This window comes from Ovis canadensis, chromosome 15 (genome assembly GCF_042477335.2).
Source record: "Ovis canadensis isolate MfBH-ARS-UI-01 breed Bighorn chromosome 15, ARS-UI_OviCan_v2, whole genome shotgun sequence".
Taxonomy (NCBI): Eukaryota; Metazoa; Chordata; class Mammalia; order Artiodactyla; family Bovidae; genus Ovis; species Ovis canadensis.
In genome coordinates, this window is record NC_091259.1 from 70152249 (window position 1) to 70175240 (window position 22992).

The following is a 22992-nucleotide window of genomic DNA, read 5'->3' on the forward strand; positions in this document are numbered from 1 at the left end:
AGGTTACATTGCGGAGGTCTATAACACAAAAGCATTTTGATCAAAGATCTCTGTTCATAGAGACTGGTGCCAGGAGAAGCCAAGGATGAGTCCTCATCAGAAAGCAGCAGAGCTGACACAGGCAAGGGGGTGGTGAACCCAGCTTCCACAGTTCCAAACCTGGGCACAGTTCCCAGGGAAGGCTCACATCTGGGGGTGTTTGATGATGTAGAGAAATTGGGTATCTCATGTTTTAAACCATGATCCCTCTCTGCACCGCGCCCCGCCCCCGCCCCCGCCGACCCTTATCTAACCCAGAGCTGCTCCCTGCTAAGGTGGTGAGTAGAACAGATAAAAGTATTAAGGGGACATCACGAGTGGTCCAATAGTTAAGACTCTGTGCTCCCAATGCAGGGCACTCTGGTTGATCCCTGGTGGGGAAACTAAGATCCCACATGCTGTGCAGCAAGGCCAAACCAACCAACAGTAAAGCATTAAACAAAGGCACTGTGCATTTAGGGATCATTTATTGCTCTGAGGGCGGGTTTTTGCAAAACCATACAGCTTAGCATATCACACAGTATATAAAAGGGAGCTCAGCCGGGCACAGAAGACAGACACCAGGCCGTCCTCTAAATTAAGTCCTGGTCTGTCTTTGCTGCTTTCCTTCCACTGAGAAACCATGAGCTCCTGAGAGCAAGAGTGGGGCCCCTGCTGTTTCCTCTGGCCTTGGGGAATGGAATCCAGCTACATTTATTGGAGCCACTCCATCTAGTGTGCAGGTAGCCAGGCTTCTTGAGCTAAATCTGGACAGGGTTAATCACCACACTTCAGAATGTCTCTTCCAGGGGAGGGAGGGGAATGAGGTGACGAAGTTAGCTATTGCTTGCTTGCTAAGTCACTTCAGTCGTGTTCGACAGGTTCCCCCGTCCCTGGGATTCTCCAGGCAAGAACACTGGAGTGGGTTGCCATTTCCTTCTCCAATGCATGAAAGTGAACAGTGAAAGTTAGCTATTATCGGTGTGATTTTAGTGATGTAAGCAGAGCTGCTGTAAGTCAGTGCCTAGTCCTGCGAAGGTCAACCTGGCATCTCGGGTGAGGATGACGCTTCTGTCCCACCTCTAGAAAGTGAAGCATTTATGGAGTCAGGATCATTCTGACCCCTTCTATCTTTAATTCCTAGTTCCTCCTTGAGACCAAGGCTATCAGAAGGGACTGGGACAGCCCCTGACATCAAAAGCCCATTATCCAATATCTCATCCCTTGCTACCACCATCTTCCATCCATAGAGTGCTTTCCAGCCTACACAGCACAGCAGTATAAATTAGTTATCTAATTTGAGTCTCACAAATATATCAGTGAGCCCCAGGTGAGTGTGCCACTGGACAAATTAGGAAACTGAGACTTGGACAGAATAAGGAATTTTTCCCAAGTGTACTTATCTCCTTAGCTCTGACCCCCAAGTCCAGTGTTCTTTCTCCTCCACTAGATGAAATAGGCAAGGGACCACAGGCAAAGAACAGTCCAGCACTGAACCAGAAAGCATCCCTGGGGATGGTCTGCATTTGTCCTGGACACAGTAAAGGAAGCAATCCTGTGCTCCCCAAGCAAAGATAATAATACCTAGCTACATAGTTCTTACTCCATGTCAGACACAGATCCTCAAACTACCCTAAATAGAAAGTACTATTATTCACTTTATGAATGGAGAGACTGAGGCTCAGAAGCATCAAACGACTTGTCCATCTGCTAAGTCGCTTCAGTCGTGTCCGATTCTGTGCAACCCCAGAGACGGCAGCCCATCAGGCTCCCCCGTCCCTGGGATTCTCCAGGCAGGAGTACTGGAGTGGGTTGCCATTTCCTTCTCCAATGCATGAAAGTGAAGTCGCTCAGTCATGTCCGACCCTCAGCGACCCCATGGACTGCAGCCTTCCAGACTCTTCCGTCCATGGGATTTTCCAGGCAGGAGTACTGGAATGGGGTGCCATTGCCTTCTCCGATAGTCACAGACAAAAAGTGGTGGCATTCAGGATTTCATCCAGGCTGTGGGACTCTTAACCACACACTTGCCTCTCGCTCCCAGCGGGCTTGTCCCTCAGTTCATTTATCAGGCCACCCACCCCAGGCCGATGCCCTCAGGACCTTTGCTTGGTAGCAGGTTAGTTGATTGGATCGAGCAGAATACTTCCTCCTCATCTGTTAACACCCCTTCAAGCAGTGGCGCGTTTAGGGCCCAGAGAGCCCTTAAACCGGCAACGCAAAATCCTCTTTCTGCAAAATTGATCTTTCAGATGTCGGTCAGAGTCCACGAGGACACAGAGACAGATTTCTCAAACAGAGTCTCACTCGGCAGCATAATTAATAAATGTCCCGAAAAGGGTCAGGGGAAAAGATTTGCTGCCGTTTTGCTGGGCATCTGGGGAGTGAAACACAAGCAATTCAAATTCATTTTTTATTTTCACTTATTGCCTTTGTCAAGAACCTCCATATTCCATAGTGCCAGATGAATTAGAGTTCTTTGTTTAATAGCTGCATGTTAAGTGAAATAAGACTCCTGCCTCTGCCTGATAAAAAGAAAAACCACAGACAAAGAAAGAGGAAAGGCAACCACCTAAGCCTTTGTTGACAAACGCCAGGAAAGAAAACTTCCTTTTGTTCAATATGCTTGTACTTGTGTTTCAGAAAAGAACATTTTTTTCCTAAAGCAACTCAATGCAAAGTTGATACAATTTTGGTAGAGAGACGTCAACTTGCAGTGGATTGCCCCCACAAAAATGTACTGATAATGAAGGTGGGATGGAAGACTTGGGAGAGGGTTTGTGCCAAGAAGAGAAAGCAATCCGGTGCCTGTGACCTGAAGTCTCAGCCCTTCGAGTCCCGGAGTTCAGGTTGGGGTTTTGCTGTTCTCCCTGGAGACTCCAGAGGATCGCCGGTGTCTCTGCGGATACAACTTGAATGAACTCCCAGGATAATGACCCGGCCTCCCGTGATTTACTAACCTCACCGCTGCGCAGCCGCCCCACCAGGGCTGGTTAATCCTTTAATGGTCCCTGCAGTACGTCCAGGGTTGCAGCGAAAATTCCACAGCCCTCCCTGGAACACTGAGGGGCATTGAATGCCCTCTGCCCTCCCCTCCCCAGCTCCCCACCCCCACCCCCTTATCTTATCAGGGAGCTAATTCCCACAAATTATTGTGTGATTCAGGCAGAAAAACGAAGCAGCTCTCAAATCATAAATTTGTCACTTTCTGGACAGCTGTTAAGTCAAGAAAATCTTGACCAAGTGGGGCTCAGTCACTGTTCTGGACAATTAAGATCCAGCATTCATTTGGTGCACTCTCTCTCACAGCGATGTTTATTGATGGGTCAGAAGAAAACAGTTTATATAGAGATTTAGCACGGAATCCACTTTTAAGTGGAGTGTAATCCTTTATCTGGGGTAATGGGACCCCAGCATATTGTCCCAGATAAAAGGTCTCTGTGGCCCACAATACCCCATCACTGTGGCCATCCTCGGGCCCAGTATTTGCTTTGAGATGAGCACCACTCAGGCTTCCTACATCTAGTCCTGCTCAGTGCTGAGTAAATACCAGAGCTCTCACCGAGAGAGCCTCTGAGCAGACGCTGAGGAAACTTCCTTTCAGATCATGTATCCAAATCTGCCTCCTGCTCACCACCTCTATCACCACCGGCTCCTCCAAGCCACCTCTCCTGGATTATCACGGGAGCCTCCTCATTGACCTTCGTCCTTATCCCACTTCAGTCTATTCATCACACAGAAGCCTGAGGGATCTTTTAAATTGTTTCTTAAAAAGCTAAAATTCACATAAGACGAAATTAAACATTTAAAAGTGCACAAGGCAGTGGCTTTTAGTACATTTACTACATTGCACTATTATCACCTGTATCCCTTTCTAAAACATTTCATCATCCCACAAGGAAACCCACGCCCAGTCATGGCCTGTCCTCCCTTTCCCCTACTTCTGGAAACCACTAATTTGCTTTCTTTTTCTATGGATTTGCCCATGCTGGACATTTCATTTAAATGGAATCACAAATATGTGACTTTCACTTAATACATTTTCATGTCTCATCCATGTTATAGCGTGTATTAGCATGTCATTCTTTTTTATAGCTGGATAATTTTCCATTTTCTGGATAGACCACATTTTATTTATCCATTCATTAGCTGATGGATGTTTGGTTATTTCCACCTTTTAACTACTGTGAACAAAGCTTCTATGAGCATTCTCATACAAATTTTTGTTTGAATATCTGTTTCCAATATTTTTCATACATACATAGCATTGGAATTGCTGAGTCACGATCCTTTTCATTTCCAAGTCGAATCATATTACTCTTCTGCTCAAAACTCTAGTGGTTTCCCAGGCAGAATGAAAGCGAAAATGTTTACAATTCCCTGCAAGGTCCCTTCACGATCCGACTTCTGCAACTTCTCATCCACTACTTGCCCACTTCGCCCCAGCTAAATGGCCTCCTTACTGGTCCTCAGGTACACAATGATGCCCCATCCCAGGCCTCTGCACTTGGCTGTTCTGCCTGGAGCTCTCTTCCCTCCTCCCTCACTTCCCTCCAGCCTCTGTCCAAATAACCACCTTATTTAAAACAGAACACACATCCCCTTTACCCAGATGTGTTGTTCTTCACCTGACTTAGTACAAATATTCATTTAGTTTAGTTCTTCATGTTTTTTCCTATTTCCCCCAATAGAATGTAAGCTCCAGAGGAGCAGAATTTTTTTTGTTCATTGAAATTCCCAGTATCTACAATAGAGCCTGCACAGGCCAAAAACAACTATCCAAACTCAATAGCAGGGTGCTTTTCATATCAAGTTATCATCTCTGTTATCTCCAATTGCAACATAGACATTAGTTTAATCTCTATGCACATATCAGATTTTTTTAAAAAGATTCAACACAAAGTATGTTAGATAGCATACTCAAATGAAGTATTCTACCTATATTAACTCAAATAATCTTAACAAGAAACCTTTGTGTTAGCCTAACTCATGCATATGTGTATGTGAGTGTAGTCACTCAGCTGTGTCCAACTCTTTGCAACCCCCATGGTCTGTAGCCTGCCAGGCTCCTCTATGGGATTCTCCAGTCAAGAATACTGGGGTGGGTTGCCATGCCCTCCTTCAGGGGATCTTCCTGACCCAGGAATCAAACCTTCGTCTCCTGCATTGCAGGTCACTTCTTTACATGCTGAGTCATCCAGGAAGCCCAGCCTAACTCATGGGCTTCTTGTAAAGAGGTTAAGAGATTTGCCCAGGGTCACACGGCCAGCAAGAGTCAGAGAAAGGATTTACATCTAACAGAGTACTTGCTCATAATGTACTATATAACCTTGATATTTGAATTCATTGAGCGAATGAAGAAGAGATCCAAATTTTCATTTCAAAACTCAAGAAAATAGGCTTAGAACACTTACTATCATATGGGATATTAAAAGATATTTTCTTTGACAGCTAAGAAAGAATTTGGCCTTGTGGCAGGATAGTTACTAAGCTCATAGCAAGGTTGACTTTTGCAGATATGTGAAAGCAATAAGCACAGACAGTAAACCATGGGGGTGTTTCACTCCTTTGATGGATGCATGTGTTGGGTTTGGATTCCAACCCACACGTTCAAGAGCACAAGAAATATAACTTTATTTTCCTAGAATGGAACTTAATTCCTGTATCAAACTCCCACATCACTGAGGTCTAACCTTGGCCAATGTTCAAAATCCTAGTCTATGTTTCAGAAAACTCATTGCCAAAGCCTGGAAGGTGGTCTTTCTGGTGTTACAGGAATCTGTGCATTTATAATAGGTATCCACTGAGACACTTCCCCTGTCTGCTTGGCCCCTCCAGACCAATAGGGCACTAGATATTCAGCTGGGCTACGTAGGGCACTCCACCACCCTGACTACCTAAGATGCATCATTCCCCCTTCCTGGGGTCTTGCCTTCTCTCTTCTTAAGCTGCGCTTTTCTCTTTATACCTCCTCTTGCCTGAAGGAATGTTTTTCTGGTCTTCAAGAGAAATCCCTTCTTCTTTTAAACCTTGTAATTTCCTCTTAGAGTCATTCCCTTCATGATTTTTTTTTTTTTTTTTTTGGTAAATACAAACATAAAAATACATAAAGATTCAAAAGAGGGACCAGCTGGCCATTTCCTTTCGTCATGTTACTGCGTCTAAGCTCATACCACTTGCTTCACAACAGGCCAGTAATCAAGAGATGAGCTGCTGGGGCAAGGAATAATGACCTTATTCAGAAAAGCCAGCAAACCGAGAAGATGGTGGGCTCATGCCCCAAAGAACCTTCTTGCCTGAGTTAGAATTCAGGCTGTTTTTCACTAAAAGGAGAGAGAGTCAAGTCAAACACACTTCTTGGTTCCCATCAGCCACCCATGGCGATGTGTTCATTTCTTCTTCCCTGCGGTCCCTCACTGATGGGGCTGGTCAGGATGTTCCCTGTGAGAAAAACAAAAGCATTTTAGGGGGCTTCCCTCGTGGTCCACTGGTCAGGAATTGCAATGCAGGGGACACTGGTTTGATTCCTGGTCCAGAAGGATTCCACATTCCATGGGGCAACAAGAGAAGCCACTGCAAGGAGAAGCCTGCACACCACAACTAGAGAGTAGCCCTTTCTCTCCACAACTAGAAAAAGCCCGTGCAGCAAAGAAGACCCAACACGGCGATACATAAATAAATATTTAAATGTTTTTAAAGTATTTTAGCTTAATGCTCACTACCTGGAAAGCAGGGTTCCCAGAGATAGGCCATCATGTATAATTGAAGCTTATAAGCGACACCCCTCTAATGATTAACTTGTAATAGAACACAAAATTTCTTTCCTATTATAGTCATACTATCCTGAAGAAATGAAAAGGACTAGATGCTAGAGTGAAAGAGGGAGAGCAGAATGCTAGGAGAAAAATGAGGATAAATTTCCCCAAAATAGCATCCTGCCACATGTTACTGGCATATTGAAGCCTGGTGTGCTGCAGTCCATGGGGTCGCAAAGAGTCGGACACGACTGAGGGACTGAACTGAACATGTTATTGATATAGAGGGGAACAAAATCTGCACAGAAGATGTGTTCGTTCTCTGTTGCTGCTATAGCAAATTGCCACAAACTTAGTGGCTTAAAGCAACATAATTTTTTTATACTACCCTTCTGAAGATCAGTAGTCAAAAATGGTTTTTGGGGAGGGAGGTGGGAGGGGGGTTCATGTTTGGGATCGCATGTACACCCGTGGTGGATTCATGTCAATGTATGGCAAAACCAATACAGTATTGTAAAGTAAAATAAAGTAAAAATAAAAAATTTTTTAAAATTTAAAAAAAAAAAAAAGGTTTTCACTAGACTAAAATAAGGATTCATCAGGACTGCTTTCCTTCTGCCTTTTCCAGCTTTGAGAGGGTGCCCACATGGGCTTCCCTGAAGGCTCAGCAGATAAAGAATCCGCTTGCAATACTGGAGATGCGGGTTTGATTCCTGGGTCGGGAAGGTCCCCTGGAGGAGGAAATGGCAACCCACTTCAGAATTCTTGCCTGGGAAATCCCATGGACAGAGGAGCCTGGTGGGCTACAATCCATGGGGTCGCATAGAGTCAGACACTACTGAGCAACTGAAAGAAGGAAGGAAGAGGCCGCGCACATTCCTCGGCTCGTGGCTGCACATCACTCTGAGCTCTGGTTCCTTTACTACATCTCCTTCTCTTTTCCTGTCTCTTCTCCTGTCTCTTTTCCTGTTTATATGCAGATCCCACCTCAATAATCCAAGATGAAGAAATTTGAAAGTGTTAGTCGCTCAGTCGTGTCTGACTCTTTGTGACCCTGTGGACCGTATGCAGATCACCAGGCTCTTCTGTCCGTGGAATTCTCCAAGCAAGAATGCTGGAGTGGGTTGCCATTCCCTTCTTCCAGGGGATCTTCCTGACCCAGACATCAAACCCAGGTCTCCTGCATTGTAGGGAGATTTTTTACCCTCTGAGCCATCAGGGAAGCCCATTCCAAGATAATCTCCCCATTTAAAACTCTTTAACTTAATCACATCAGCCAAGTTCATTCACCTCATAAAGTAACATATTCACAGGTTCTAGGGATTGAGAGACATCTTTGGGAAGCCATCATTCAGCCTGCAGTAGGGGGTTTAAAGTCTAGAGTAGTATGGTAGGTGCAATCATAGGAGGAAAGTAGCATTTGTGAGGGGTCACATAGATAGAAGGCTGGAAATCAGGAAGTGCCTCTCTGTTTAGGCTGAGACCTGGAGGATGAATAAGAGTTATGGGATTTGGGAGAAATGGGAAGAGGAAGCTATAGAGAGAGGAATTCAGAACTCAGACAAAGTTTAGAACAAAAACTTCCCTGTGGCTCAGCTGATAAAGAATCCACCTGCAATGCAGGAGACCTGGGTTCTATCCCTGGGTTGGGAAGATCCCCTGGAGAAGGGAAAGGCTCCCCACTCCAATATTCTGTCCTGGAGAATTCCATGGACTGTATAGTCTATGGGGTCGCAAAGAGTCGGACACTATTGAGCGAATTTCACTTTCACTTTAGAACAAAAGCTCAAAGATGATAGAGGATAAGGTAGATTCGTGGAGCTATGACTTTGGGGGCAAGGAAAGGGCCAGGTGTTCAAAGGCCTGTTAAACCCCTGGGAAGTTTAGGCTTTATCCTAAGGGAAACAGGCCATGAGGTGAGATGACTTGCATTTTTAGACGAGTCCCTCTTGACTGCTGATCCAGTGTAGATTGTAGAAGGGCAAGACTGGAGATGCAGAGAGCAGTTATCAGGTTGTAATGATAATCGAGAGACAGACCCTAGGGGTGGGGGCTGGAGACAGGGGAAGGCAGTGGAGAGAGGTTTAGACTTAGATTTAGGGCTCCATATTTGATTGAATGTCAGGTAGGGGCATAAGGAAAGAGGAGTCCAGGACGACTCCCAGATTTCTGGTTGGAGCCACTGAGGAGGAGAAGGAGGGGGCTTGGGAAAGAAGGTGATGGGTTCCATTGTGAGCATATTGATTTGCTGATTCCTATGGAAGACCCAAGTGGAGATGCCTGGGAAGCAGCCTGTCAATGGGTTGTGGGGATTAAATGGTCCATGGAAAGCAGTTAGCCTAGTAGGTGGCACATAATTATGTGCTTAATAAATGAGGTGTTATTATTATTATTATTTAGTTTTATATTCAAATCTGGGCTATGCTTCAATAAACCACGCTCTGAGAGTCATTGGAGGGTGGGTAGAGGGGAACAAAAAAGGGCAAATAAATGAAGGCAGAGCAAGGAAAAGAGTGATCCATAGCTTATCCATGTCCATGCTTTTATTCCAAGTCCCTTGGATTAACAGAGGAAGGATGGCCATTTGCTGAAGTGGAGGCATCAATTAGCATTAAGCAAATAGAGAGAAAAGAAAACTACCCTGAGTGCACTTTCAGGAATTTGCCAGTATCCCCAGGAGGAGCCAGGAGGGAAACTTGGGTCGATTGCTAGGATTAAGTCTAGGCTGGTTTGTTTTTGATGGGAAGCTGGGTGGGCGTCAGAGGTGGGGGCAGCTCTTTCTCAGCAATATCAACAGCAGCAACAAAAGCAATGAGTTGATTCTTTTCTTCACTCTGATTTCAATCTTGTACTGTCATCAAAGAGAGTTCTCCATCTACATATCTGCGCACACAAGTACGTGTAAGAAGTCTGGGGCAAATTCTCCTAGGGTTTTAATATTAATACTTTCCCCTCAAAGAGAGGAATTAATTAGTACTTGTCCCTCAGAGAGAGGAATTAATTTCCCTGGGCAAAAGTACCATTTGCTACAAGGGAAAGTTTTGATTTATGAGGTAACAGACGCAGTTTATTTCCTTTAAATATTATCATTATGAGCATAGCAACTTCATAAGAGAAAAACTGAATTCAAGGAACATTTCCCTCTAAAGAGTTACAACATTTCAAATTTCCTGTCCCATGTTCCTCATCAATAGGATAACTTTGGAAGTTGTGAGCACAAGGTCAGACAATGCAATGAGAAATATCCAGAATCCAGTTGGGTTGGGTGTTGTTTCAATATCTCTTCTGTGTCATTGGACTCCAACACTGGAAAAATATTAAAAGAATGCAGGATTCTACCCAGTTTCAGTTCAGTTCAGTTCAGTCGCTCAGTCATGTCCGACTCTTTGCGACCCCATGAATCGTAGCACACCAGGCCTTCCTGTCCGTCACCATCTCCCGGAGTTCACTCAAACTCACGTCCATTGAGTCAGTGATGCCATCCAGCCATCTCGTCCTCTGTCGTCCCCTTTTCCTCCCGCCCCCAATCCCTCCCAGCATCAGGGTCTTTTCCAATCAGTCAACTCTTTGCATGAGATGGCCAAAGTACTGGAGTTTCAGCTTTAGCATCATTCATTCCAAAAAACACCCAGGGCTGATCTCCTTTAGAATGGACTGGTTGGATCTCCTTGCAGTCCAAGGGATTCTCAAGAGTCTTCTCCAGTACCACAGTTCAAAAGCATCAGTTCTTCGGCACTCAGCTTTCTTTACAGTCCAATTCTCACATCCATACATAACCACTGGAAAAACCATAGCCTTGACTAGACGGACCTTTGCTGGCAAAGTAATGTCTCTGCTTTTGAATATGCTATCTAGGTTGGTCATAACTTTTCTTCCAAGGAGTAAGCGTCTTTTAATTTCATGGCTGCAGTCACCATCTGCAGTGATTTTGGAGCCCCCCAAAATAAAGTTTGATACTGTTTCCACTGTTTCCCCATCTATTTCCCATGAAGTGATGGGACCAGATGCCATGATCTTCGTTTTCTGAATGTTGAGCTTTAAGCCAACTTTTTCACTCTCCTCTTTCACTTTCATCAAGAGGCTTTTTAGCTCCTCTTCACTTTCTGCCGTAAGGGTTAGGGTTAGAGCTCTTTAATACTAGACCAGAGACATTTAAATATCTTACGAATCAAAGAAACGCAAAAGCCAGTCATGTGAAGTAGCAGATTGTGAGGTATACAGACCTCTGTGAGTAGAGACAAACTAGGAACTGTGCAACCTGAATTCAGGGGACCCTGAGATACAGGGACATAAATAAAGCTCACTGGGTCTCATCAGTCTCGTGGAAAGTCTTATACTTAGACTCAATCACACCAAAGGTAACCCCCGAAGTGTTTGTATGAGCAAACATATGTTATGAACAAATGTATGTTGTGAACAAACTTATTATGAACAAACGTGGATAATGAAATTGCTTCTTTGGAGGGTAAAATCTTCCTTAATTCAAAAACTGGAGGACTTGATAAGCTTAAGTATAGAAAAGGCAAGAGAATCGACAAAAATACCACAATTTGGGGGTTAAGACAACTGTATGTCTTGATATTTAAAGTGTAATGTTGAAGAGTATTTGTTCTATTAAAGTCGTATTTCAGATGCAATGCACAAATAAAATCCATTCTAGTGAATTTTCTTATATTTTCAGCTGCTGGACTCATTTTCTCTCACTAATCATTCGTGGATGCTTTCCTGAGATCAGCAAAATATATAATTATGTAATCTATTAATACAAATAAGTGATATTTTGGATGTATTTTCCCATACATCTTCTTTGATGAAATGTTTGTTCAAAACTTTTTTATTTTGAGTTTTGTGTCTTATCTCTATTATTCATATCTCTTGTCTTTATCTTTCCTTGACTAGTTCTTGCCAATGTTACTAATTTCTGTTAAATAATCGTGGTAATGAGAGACATTCTTGTCTGCTTCCCTTCTGAAAGAGAATTTCTTGGATTCTTCCACACTGAGGATGCCTTGGCTTTTGCACTTAATTTTTTAAAAGCATCATGGAAATTTTCAGCATGCATAACAGTAGAGAGAAAAGGACACTAAACTGCCATATACTCAACATCCAGCCTCAACAATCTTTAACACACCTCCAGAGCATTCATTGGAAGGACTGATGCCGAAGCTGAAGCTCCAATACTTTGGCCACCTGATGCGAAGAGCCAACAAGCTGGAAAAGACATTGGTTCTGGGAAAGATCGAGGACAAGGGGAGGTGGGTGACAGAGGATGAGATGGTTGGATAGCATCACTGACTCAATGGACATGAGTTTAAGCAAACTCTGGGAGATAGTGAAGGACAGGGAAGCCTGGCATGCTGCAATCCATGAAGTCATAAAGAGTTGGACACGACTTAGTAAAACTGAACAACAAACAATAAAAATTCTTATTCTATTTACTGACCCTTACTCCAAATATTCTTTTCTCTTCATCCTCCTCAAAGATTGTTGGGTAGACTGGAGTATTTTTTAAATGAGGTAAAATCTATAAAATGCACCAACTTTAAGCACACAATTTGATGACTTTTGATAAATGTATATATCCAAGTAATCAAAACCTCAGTAAAGATATAGAACATCTCTCTCACCCTAGAAATTCCCTGAGATCCTCTCTCCCCACTCTCCATCAGTTCAGTTCAGTTCAGTCGCTCAGTCATGTCTGACTCTTTGCAACCCCATGAATCGCAGCATGCCAGGCCTCCCTAAGTTCACTCAAACTCATGTCCATCAAGTCAATGATGCTATCTAGCCATCTCATCCTCTGTCGTCCCTTCTCCTCCTGCCCCCAATCCCTCCCAGCATCAGGGTCTTTTTCAATCAGTCAACTCTTCGCACGAGGTAGCCAAAGTACTAGAGTTTCAGCTTTAGCATCAGTCCTTCCAATGAACACCCAGGACTGATCTCCTTTAGGATGGACTGGTTGGATCTCCTTGCAGTCCAAGGGACTCTCAAGAGTCTTCTCCAACACCACAGTTCAAAAGCATCAGTTCTTCGGCACTCAGCTTTCTTCACAGTCCAACTCTCACATCCATACATGACCACTGGAAATACCATAGCCTTGACTAGACGGACCTTTGCTGGCAAAGTAATGTCTCCGCTTTTGAATATGCTATCTAGGTTGGTCATAACTTTCCTTCCAAGGAGTAAGCGTCCTTTAATTTCATGGCTGCAGTCACCATCTGCAGTGATTTGAGAGCCCAGAAAAATAAAGTCTGGCACTCTCCATAGGCAACAACAATTCTGGTTTCTATGAGTTGTTTTTCCTTATCTTTAACTTCATATGAAAGGAATCATACAATACATTCACTTTTGTTTCTGGCTTCTTTCATTAAAAAATTTTTGAAATTCATCCATTTTGTTGCAATGATCATTCATTCATTCTTTTATTATTACTGCATAGCATTCTATTGTATGAATGTGTCCTAATTAATTTCTTTGTGCCTTCTCCTACTGATAAATATTTAAGCTGTTTCCAGTTTTTTACTGTTGTGAATAGAGATGATATAAACATTCTTGTACAACTTTTATTGTGGATTTATGCTTCCATTTCTTTTTAATAGACACTAAGGAGTGGAATTGTTGTGTCACAGGGTAGATGTATATTTGACTTTATAAGGAATGGACTAAGAGTTTTCCAAATGACTTTACTGTTTTATGCTTTTATTAGCAGTATATGAGAATTCCCATGTTCCACATCATCTCCATTAATTGGTGTTATTCTATTCTGGTAAATGTGAAATGTTATCTCAATTGTTTTACTAATTTGCATGTGTATGTATGTGGGTGTGTGTGGATGTATGAAGAAACGCTTCCTATGAAATTTTTAAGAGTTTGACCAAGGAAAATAACAATTTTTCAAGGTGGTTGTATTTACTAGATAAATATTAAGTAAGTAATAAGTATTCTTTTCCGTTAAACAAGAAACTATTAATAGTTTCCAGCATCCCAGGCAGCGCTAGTGGTGAAAGTCCATGTAGTCAAAGCTACAGTTTTTCCAGTAGTCATGCACGGATGTGAGAGTAGGGCCATGAAGAAGGCTGAGTGCCAAAGAACTGATGCTTTTGAACTGTGGTGCTGGAGAAGACTCTTGAGAGTCCCTTGGATGGCAAGGAGATCAAAGCAGTCAATCCTAAAGGAAATCAACACTGAATACTCATTGGAAGGACTGATGCTGAAGCTGAAACTCCAATACTTTGGCCACCTGATGCAAAGAGCCAACTCATTGGAAAAAACCCTGATGCTGGGAAAGACTGAAGGCAGGAGGAAAGGGGATGAGAGAGGACAAGATGGTTGGACGGCATCACTGACTCAATGGACATGAATTTGAGTAAACTCTGGGAGACAGTGATGGACAGGGAAGTCTGGAGTGCTGCAGTCCATGGGGTCACAGAGTCGGACACAACTTAGAAACTGAACAGATGATTTAGCAACTGAACAGCAACAATTAATTTCTACAAATTACATCTTCCATTCCCAGAATAAGACTTTTATAACCATGCTGGACAGTTCTTCAAATAGGTGTTGCTTTATTCTAATTGATACATTTGTTATACAGGTTTTGCATCTTTTCCCAAGTATAATAAGTTTAAATTATTTGGTGAAGGCGGTGCTGTGTCCTTGTCAGATTTAAGGAGAAAACCGAATTCAATTCATACAATAATCTCAGTTACCAGATCATCCCTCCCACTGCTGATATTTATGTTATAAAGAGACGATTTATGGTGCAGTAGAATAAACATTGACTTGGGAAGAAAACAGAACTGCTCCAAATATCATTCAGCTCCTCACCAGCCTTCCAACCCGGCAAATTACTCTGTCTCTCTAAGCTTCAGCATCTCCCACAAGACAGAACAAATAACCCTAGAAGATGGACACCTGGTGAATCTGGATGGTCAGACTGAGGAACTGAGATAAAAATCTCTGTGAAATGAGACAAGCAATGGTGGAGTTACACTGGGTGCAAGACCTGCTGGCACACAGCATCACTGGACATTCATCTTTGCCCACTGTATTCAGTTTCCCACAACTGGGTGGCTTAGAACAACAGAAATTTATCCTCCCACAGTTCTGGAGGACGGAAGTCTGAAATAAAGGTGTCAGCAGGATTGGGCTCTTCTCGAGGGCCCAGGGGGAATATTTGTTCATGCATGCCTCTTAGTTCCTGAAGGTTGCCAGCAACCCTGATGTCCCTTGACTTGTGATCACCCCAGTCACTGCCTCCATCCTCACATAACATTCTCCCCTGTGTCTCTGCCTCTCTTCTCCTCTTCTTATAAGGAACTAGTCACATTGGTAAGGATGCATCCTGCTCCAGTATGGCCTCATCTTAACCAATTACATCTGCAATGCCCCTATTTTTGAATAAAGTCATATTCTGAGTGCCAGGGAGGACACAAACAAATACACATACTTACATCCACTCATTTTGGGGAACTCAATTTTGGGTTATAAAATACGTGCTTCATTTGTTGCATGCCCTTTGTAGATGGCGTGGTGCATTCAGACAGCCTGGATTCTAGTTGCTGTTTGGCCTGGAGCTGGCTGGTCTTGGGAAATCCACTTCAGCTTTCCAAGCTTGGGAAAATGTGTCCCAAAATGAAGTCTGGACAGGTGGCCTCTAAGATCCAGTTCACTTTAGTCCCAAGATTCTGGGGGCCAATGAAGCTTCTTTCATGGAAGGAAATGTGAAAATGAGCCATCAGGAGACATGGAACAGGCTGGGAAAGGGTATAAATGGGGCCAAACAAGTGTCACTTTTTGGGAACACCTCAGCACCTCTGTAAATCTTGGTGGATGGGAGACAGGTCATTGCAATCCTATTCCAGAGTAGCCAGGCGGCAGCCACCCAAAAAGCATCCGTAAGGTGTTACTTGTTAATTTTCACCATACAAAGCCTGTAGCTTATGGGAATGCTTTCATTTAGATCGTTTATAGGATATTGAGGCTGTCCTTCTGTGCTGATTTCTCATTAAACAGTGGAGTTTATTACTAAATAAATTAAAGACCATTTACATTTTGGAAAATGTGGATGAATACCCTTTCAGTTCAGTTCAGTTCAGTCGCTCAGTCATGTCCGACTCTTTGCGACCTCATGAATCGCAGCATGCCAGGACTCCCTGTCCATCACCAACTCCCGGAGTTCACTCAGACTCACATCCATCCAGTCAGTGATGCCATCCAGCCATCTCATCCTCTATTGTCCCCTTCTCCTCCTGCCCCCAATCCCTCCCAGCATCAGAGTCTTTTCCAATGAATGAGTCAACTCTTTGCATGAGGTGGCCAAAGTACTGGAGTTTCAGCTTTAGCATTATTCCTTCCAAAGAAATCCCAGGGCTGATCTCCTTCAGAATGGACTGGTTGGATCTCCTTGCAGTCCAAGGGACTCTCAAGAGTCTTCTCTAACACCATAGTTCAAAAGCATCAATTCTTCTCAGGCTTCTTCACAGTCCAACTCTCACATCCAAGAACAGATTGCATTTACTGCAAGTTACCAGGCATTGTGACGAAGACCTTCCATGATCTCTTTCATTTAATCTCGCAAACAACTCTTTGACGTCTTGTTCTAGTTAATCAGTTTATTGCCTCTCAACTCCAAATTCACCCTTCAGTACCTGCTTTGCAATGATAGACGGGATTCTTGAAGTATTTCTTCTTCACACGGAGCACCTGGTTAAGCTTTGTCAACAGAGGGCAACAGAGAGACATTACCGGGGGAAAATCTTTCTTGAGCTTGTTTTGCTTTTGCTTGCTCCGGCTGCTCTGCTCATGCATGTGTGGAGATGTCCACTGGTGTTCCATCCCACCCAGGGTGCCTAGTCCCTCAGCAACCTGGAGCCCCACCCGGAGCCCAGTGACCACTTCCCTCTGATCTTCCTCATACAGACACTCCAGGCCCCTCCCAGGCTCCCTAATCCCCTTACCTCTGCCCACCAGCCTCTGCTTGCCTGCGCCCTGGACAATCACTTCCCAAGGCCTCCTGATACCAACACTGATTCCAGGACAAGTGTCACCTGCCAGGAAGTGGACTCCCATCACCTTACTTCTCTTCGCCCACCCACCTTGGCTCACCTGTACCTGGGCTGTTTTCTCCTGCCTGGCCACTGTGGACCAGCTCTGGACGAAACAACCTTGCAGATTTGTTTGCCGCCCAGTGGGCTCCAGCCACACCTTCTCCCACCAGGTCGGCATATCAGCCTCAGGAAGGCCTCCCAGCCCATGTTTGTCCTTCCTTGAGCAGTTTCCCTCAGCCTTGGATTACCCTTTAGGATTCTCTTCATATCTTTGAATGCACCAATATCTGAGTTTAATACTTCTTGAGAGCAAGCCACCCCTGTCCAAATCATTGTGTGGTTTTTGTCTCCTGATTGGACTTAAACGGATACAAGTACTATTATTATTTCCTTTTGGAAGATAGGGAATGAGTGTGAGAAAGGCTGCATGACTTGCTCAGGATCATATGAGGGGTATGGCAGAGTGGGATACAAACCCAGGACTGTGGGCTCTAAAAGCTTTGACTTTCACCATCTGCTCCACTAACTAGGAGTCAACATAAAAACACCCAATGAGACACAGAGCAATGGGCTCACCTCCCTTCACCCTCTCCTTTCCTATGCTTATGGATCCTGGATGTTTCAGATTAAAACAAGGGTAAAAAAATGTGAAAATGAGGCCAGCTCCTAGAGGAAGATTTTCAATAGTCATCTTGAGCTAATGGCCAAAGTAAACACACAGGAAAAGAAAACAGAAAAAATTCTACTTAAAAATCACTTTTACACTCTGTACATCTGGTCAATATTCTGCTCCAAATACAATTGTTTTGAGGCTGATATTTGATTTTTGCCAAATTTCCCCAGCTTTGTCTTATCTGCTAAAATACCTCATTTTGCTGAAGAGAGCTGAAATCCTAATTTGGGGTCTTGCTTGTATTTGTATTAATATTTGGCTCAAGGCAGCCAGATTTCTGGATGATGTATGTCCCTTTAGCTCCCAGGGACTCTGATCCCCACTGGGGCTTTGCTTAAAGGCAACATGGAACAGCTTCCATATTCCTGGAAACGAAGCCCCAGCCTCCTCTTACAGTTTCTCCCTTGGGAAACACAGCAATGTGAGTCCTAATTAGCCTCAAAATAACAAAATCCCAATAATAATTATCTTCCTTGAGGGCTGTTCTGGTCTTCCAGCTTTGTAGGAAAAACAAAGCCTTGTGCAAGGATTAACCATTTCCTGCTGGATTAGATGACTAGATGTAGGGAACTCTGGACTATGAGTTAGGCTACCTGGATTTGAGTCCTGCCTGTGCCACTCATTATGTGGCCCTTTGTTTTTCTGGAAACAAGAAGATTAGATTCTAAGTTCCTTTCCAGTGCTATGGTCCTTTGACTCAGAATCCTTTCAGCCTTATTTCATCAGAGCAGTTTAAATCAGAGCAGCTTCCATTGTTGAGGGCTCTCAATGTACTGGGAAAATTGCTAAGCACCTTAAATGCATTGTCTCTTAGGATTCTCACTGCAAACCCATTGCTATTCAATGTTACAGCATATGGAGCATAGTCATAATAAAGCCACAGCTACAGTATTCTCTCCAGGTGGGTCACTGACTGTTCCCCTAACCTGATGAATGCGATCCAGCAGAACTGTAGGTAGATACGTCATTTTTTTAAGTTATCATCACCTCTATCACTATATGAGGCTAAGGCAGGGGGTAGGAGTAGTCAGGGCAACTAGCTGATTAGCAGCAAAGCCAGGCATTTTGTATACAAAGTCTAGCTTAATTCTTACAGAAACTCTAAGTGAGCTTGTCACTCTATTCCCATTATACAGATGAAGAAAATGAGGTTCAGAGAAGTCCAAATAACTCATATACATTTACCACCACTGGTCAGCAGCAAAGCAGTGGTCTGAATATATTACATTTCACTCCTCCTATCACTGCACTGGGACAACTATTTGTGGTCAGAGGTTACCAAGGCCAAGGCTATGACAGCTGGCAAAGAAATGACTGGTAAACTCAGTGAAAGGTAGAAAAAAAAATATTTCTTTAAAAATCACTCCTTTCTTGCCATTGGCTGTGCTGGGATCTCCAGGGCCAGAGACTCAGGCCCTGTCCTGCAGCATCTCTTTCTGGACGAGTGCTGTCCACCCATGAAAGAGGAATCAAGTGGATGGTTCTGATCACCGCGGGGACTGACTCTAGGTTCTAAAGCAAAGAAGGCTTTAGAATAGGCACCTGGGCACTTCCCTGGAGGTCCAGTGGCTAACCCTCCGAGCTCCCAATGCAGGGGGCCTGGGGTTCAATCTCTGGCCAAGGATCTAGATCCCACATGCCACAACTAAAGAACTCACGTGCAGCAAGAAAGACCCAGCACAGCCAAATAAATAAAATGAATAAATAAATATTTTTTTTAAAAAAGAACAGGCCTGGGGGAGGAAGTACAAGAATATGGGCAGGGACATAGCCCTGGCAAACCAAGCCATCTTCAAAACAGAAAGAATCAGAGATCGTTGTTCTGTTTCTCTTTGACCTCATTCTTAAGGAGCAGCTGTTGAAGAAGCACACAGTGAGGGCTTCTGGGAGAAGGGAGTAGTTGACTCTGAGTACAGACATGGGCTTCCCCGGTGGCTCAGCAGTAAAGAATCTGCCTGCAATGCAGGAAATGCAAGAGATGTGTGTTCAGTCCCTGGGTCAGAAAGATCCCCTGGAGGAGGAAACGGCAACCCGCTCCAGTATTCTTAGCCTGGGAAATTCCACGGACAGAGGAGCCTGGCAGGCTGCAGTCCATGGGTTCACAAAGAGGCAGACACAACTCAACATGTGTATTCTATTTATTTATTTACTTTCGGCATGTGGGATCTTAGTTCCAAGACCAGAGATCAAACCCATGCCCACTGCACTAGAAGCTCAGTCTTAACCACTAGACCACCAGGGAAGTCCTCCTGGTCCTTTTAATTCTTGTAGATCCTTCCACCTGGAAAGTTCTTCCCCTTCTTTTCCTTCTCAGAAACTCATATGCATCCTTCAAGTCCAGGCTGAAAACTATTCTGACAGCTCAGCCTTCCCTAGCCTCTTCAGGCAAAATTCATTATTGATCCTTCCCCCACACCTGTATCATCTGCTTTAGTTTCTGCTTCTCTTACTAGACTGTGAGGCCCTCGGGAGAAGATCCTGCTTGCTTCATCTCTGAACTAGGGGTCAGACACATGAAAGGCTCATAATATGTGACTACTAAATGAATGACGTAATAAATTTATCTCTGACCTTAAGTCAGGCCGTGAATGACATCACTCCTTAACCTAGTTTAAATGTCCCTGTTTCCAGAAGGTCCATAAAAGCAGTTCTAATGGTAGTGACTGGACAACAGTGGCTAGCAGGGTATGTCTTTTCTCTAGCTGTGGACAGGAAGTGCCCACTGTAGGGCAAGAGCATCTCTGGTCAACCTTGGCTCCAAAGGGATGTTTGGGAGACCCAACCACTACAATTGGTCTTAAACTTTTTGGCAATCACAAAAAGGTAGAGGACAGAGTGAATTTGAAGGACAGAGTGGACTTGAAGGCCAGAACCTGATTGTTCCCTTAAGCTCCCTTCAAACCTATGAGCCTTCCATAAGGATGGACTGTGTCCTCTAAGATGTCCTCTCAGGACTGACATGAGAACCATAGCATCAGAGGAAGGGCTAGACTGACTCTCTCAAACTGGGACTTTCCAACCTGCAAGAGAGAGGGAGGGAATGAAAGGCAGTGGGAGGAGTGAGAGAGGAAGGATAAAGAATAAGAATGACTGCAGAGAGCAGTAATGCTCTCTACATAAACAGGTGATAAAAGCTGATAACAGCAATGACAAAATTAAGAAAATAAAAACACTGCTCTGAAGATTTATAGGCCAGCTAACACAGAGCTAAATCGGCAATAACTCGGGCTGATAAAAAGCAACAGGGCATCAACCACATAAACACTCGGTCACTTCAATGCTTCCGTGTATATTACGATGACACTGGTTTGTTGACACCACCCCATCCCCATGACCTCAGGCGGCAGGAGCGGTGCCTGACTCACAGAGGGGGACGCTCTGCAGGGCTGATGCTGACGAGGAGCTTTTTCAGAAAGACAAGTTATCCTTGACTGGATGCAGATGGCCCAGTGAAAAATGAAATCTGCCAGCGGAGGCTGCCTTTATCAGCTGGAGAGGTTCAGCAGGGACAAGACTTCCCTATCCCCAGCCCACCCGAATGAGCCTCCGGTTTCAGCACCATATCACTGACTGTCCTAATGAATTCTTCTGATGGGCTGGAGTCCGCACGTATCTGCTTCAAGGAGTGCGTGCTGGCAGGCTGGGGCATGGTACCAAACTCGCCTGGGGTCTGCATTCTGCCTTCAGAGTCAGCAAGGAATGCTTGTGGCGGGAAAGGGGCTGTCAGATCCACCAGGACTGAATGCCCTGCTCACACCGACCATCCTCTGGCCCTCCTGGGCTCCCCTCCCTGACCAGCAGACAATGGGTGCCCAGGAAAGGACAAGAGATTCTCCAGGGCATGCCAAGCCACACCCATGGGAGTCTACCGTGTCAAAGACAAAATTACAAGCACAAGCTGCTGTTTATTAACTAACTTCCTATTATGTGCCAAGCCCCATGCCAGGCACTTCATCAGGTTTACCCCCATACGACTGTCCCTGAGGTCAGTGTTACCTTCCCACCTTAGAGATGAGCAAATTCAGAGTTCAGTCCAGCTATCCAGTCACAGGGCTTCCTAGGCGGCACTAGTGATCAAGAACCTGCCTCCCAATTCAGGAGATGAAAGAGACGTGGGTTCGATCCCTGGGTGGGGGAGATCCCCTGGAGGAGGGCATGGCAACCCACTCTAGTACTCTTGCCTGGAGAATCCCATCAATAGAGGAGCCTGCGGGGCTATAGTCTATGGGGTCACAAAGAGTCGAACATGACTGAAGAGACAGCATGCACATCCAGGGTCATAGGGCTGGGAAATGGCAGCGCTGGGGCATGAAACTGGTATGACCTCCATCCATACAGCCTGTTATCCTAGAAGGACTGGTGTGGAGGAAAACAGGCAAAGTGAGATAAGTATCTGGAGGCTCTACAGTAGATAGATAGACTTTTCCATTTTCATCCCGGGTTAGTAGTGCCATGGAGATGACTGTAGTAAAATATTGATAAACTCTGAATCTATCATTGTGGTTTTTGAAAACCCACACACTATAAATTCATCTCAGAACCCAGAACCAGGAATTTTTCATCGCAGCTGCTTTTGACTATTGGAGCCATTGTTCCTCTCATTCGGTAACCAAACAAGGTGTTTCCAAAGACCCAAACAGACCCCAAAACTGAGCCCCACAGCTCTCCAGACTCCTTGGTCCTGTCCCTCTTGCTGACACATCCCACATTTTGTGCCTGAGCCACGGCTTCTGAAAACTTTTTTCCTCTCCTCTTACTTGGGAAGCTGAAACCAGCAGCTTCTGATGGGTTCAGTGAGGACCTTTATACGAAACAGGGCTCAGGACACCAGGGCGTGGACCTGACAACTGATGAAGGTGGGTCCCAGCCAGTCCCGTTGACAGCTGCTATCTCTCCAGGGCAACCTGTGTCCCAGCCCCTTCAGTCTCCTGGAGGGTCACACAGACAACTGTGGGATAAGTGAGGTCTGGCAGTGACCGACACCCTGTCCCTCCCGGCTTTGCCCAGCACTGCCCACGTCTCCTCTCTGCAGTGCAGTGGGCCATGGCTTGCTGGCAGGATGACCTGGAGCCAGTGTGGGCGAAAACTGGGGACAGGCTCTGCCTCAGTCCTCCTTGAAAGGCTCTGCCCTGATCACTGCACAGCTAGAGACCTGGCTACCCTGCCTGAGCATGCCAGCTGAGCATCCCCTCCAGGCTTCTGGAACACTCTGGAGAACCGTGTTGTTATCTGAGCAGAAGCTGAGGTTCAGGAGTCTTGGATCTCGCAGTTTGAGCTGCAGAGCCTGTATCTCATTGCTGGGATGCTCCTGGAGGACATGCCAACCCCAAGGCCTCTTTCAACAATCCTCATCCTCGGCTCTGGACCTTTCTAGACCCCTCCTGTCAGAGGAGAATGGAGGGACTGGCCAGAGGCTGGATCGGCAAGCAGAACCATCATGTCTCGCCACTAGCAGTTAGAATTTACTAGGCGCAGGTGGAGGACGCATCTTGCATGG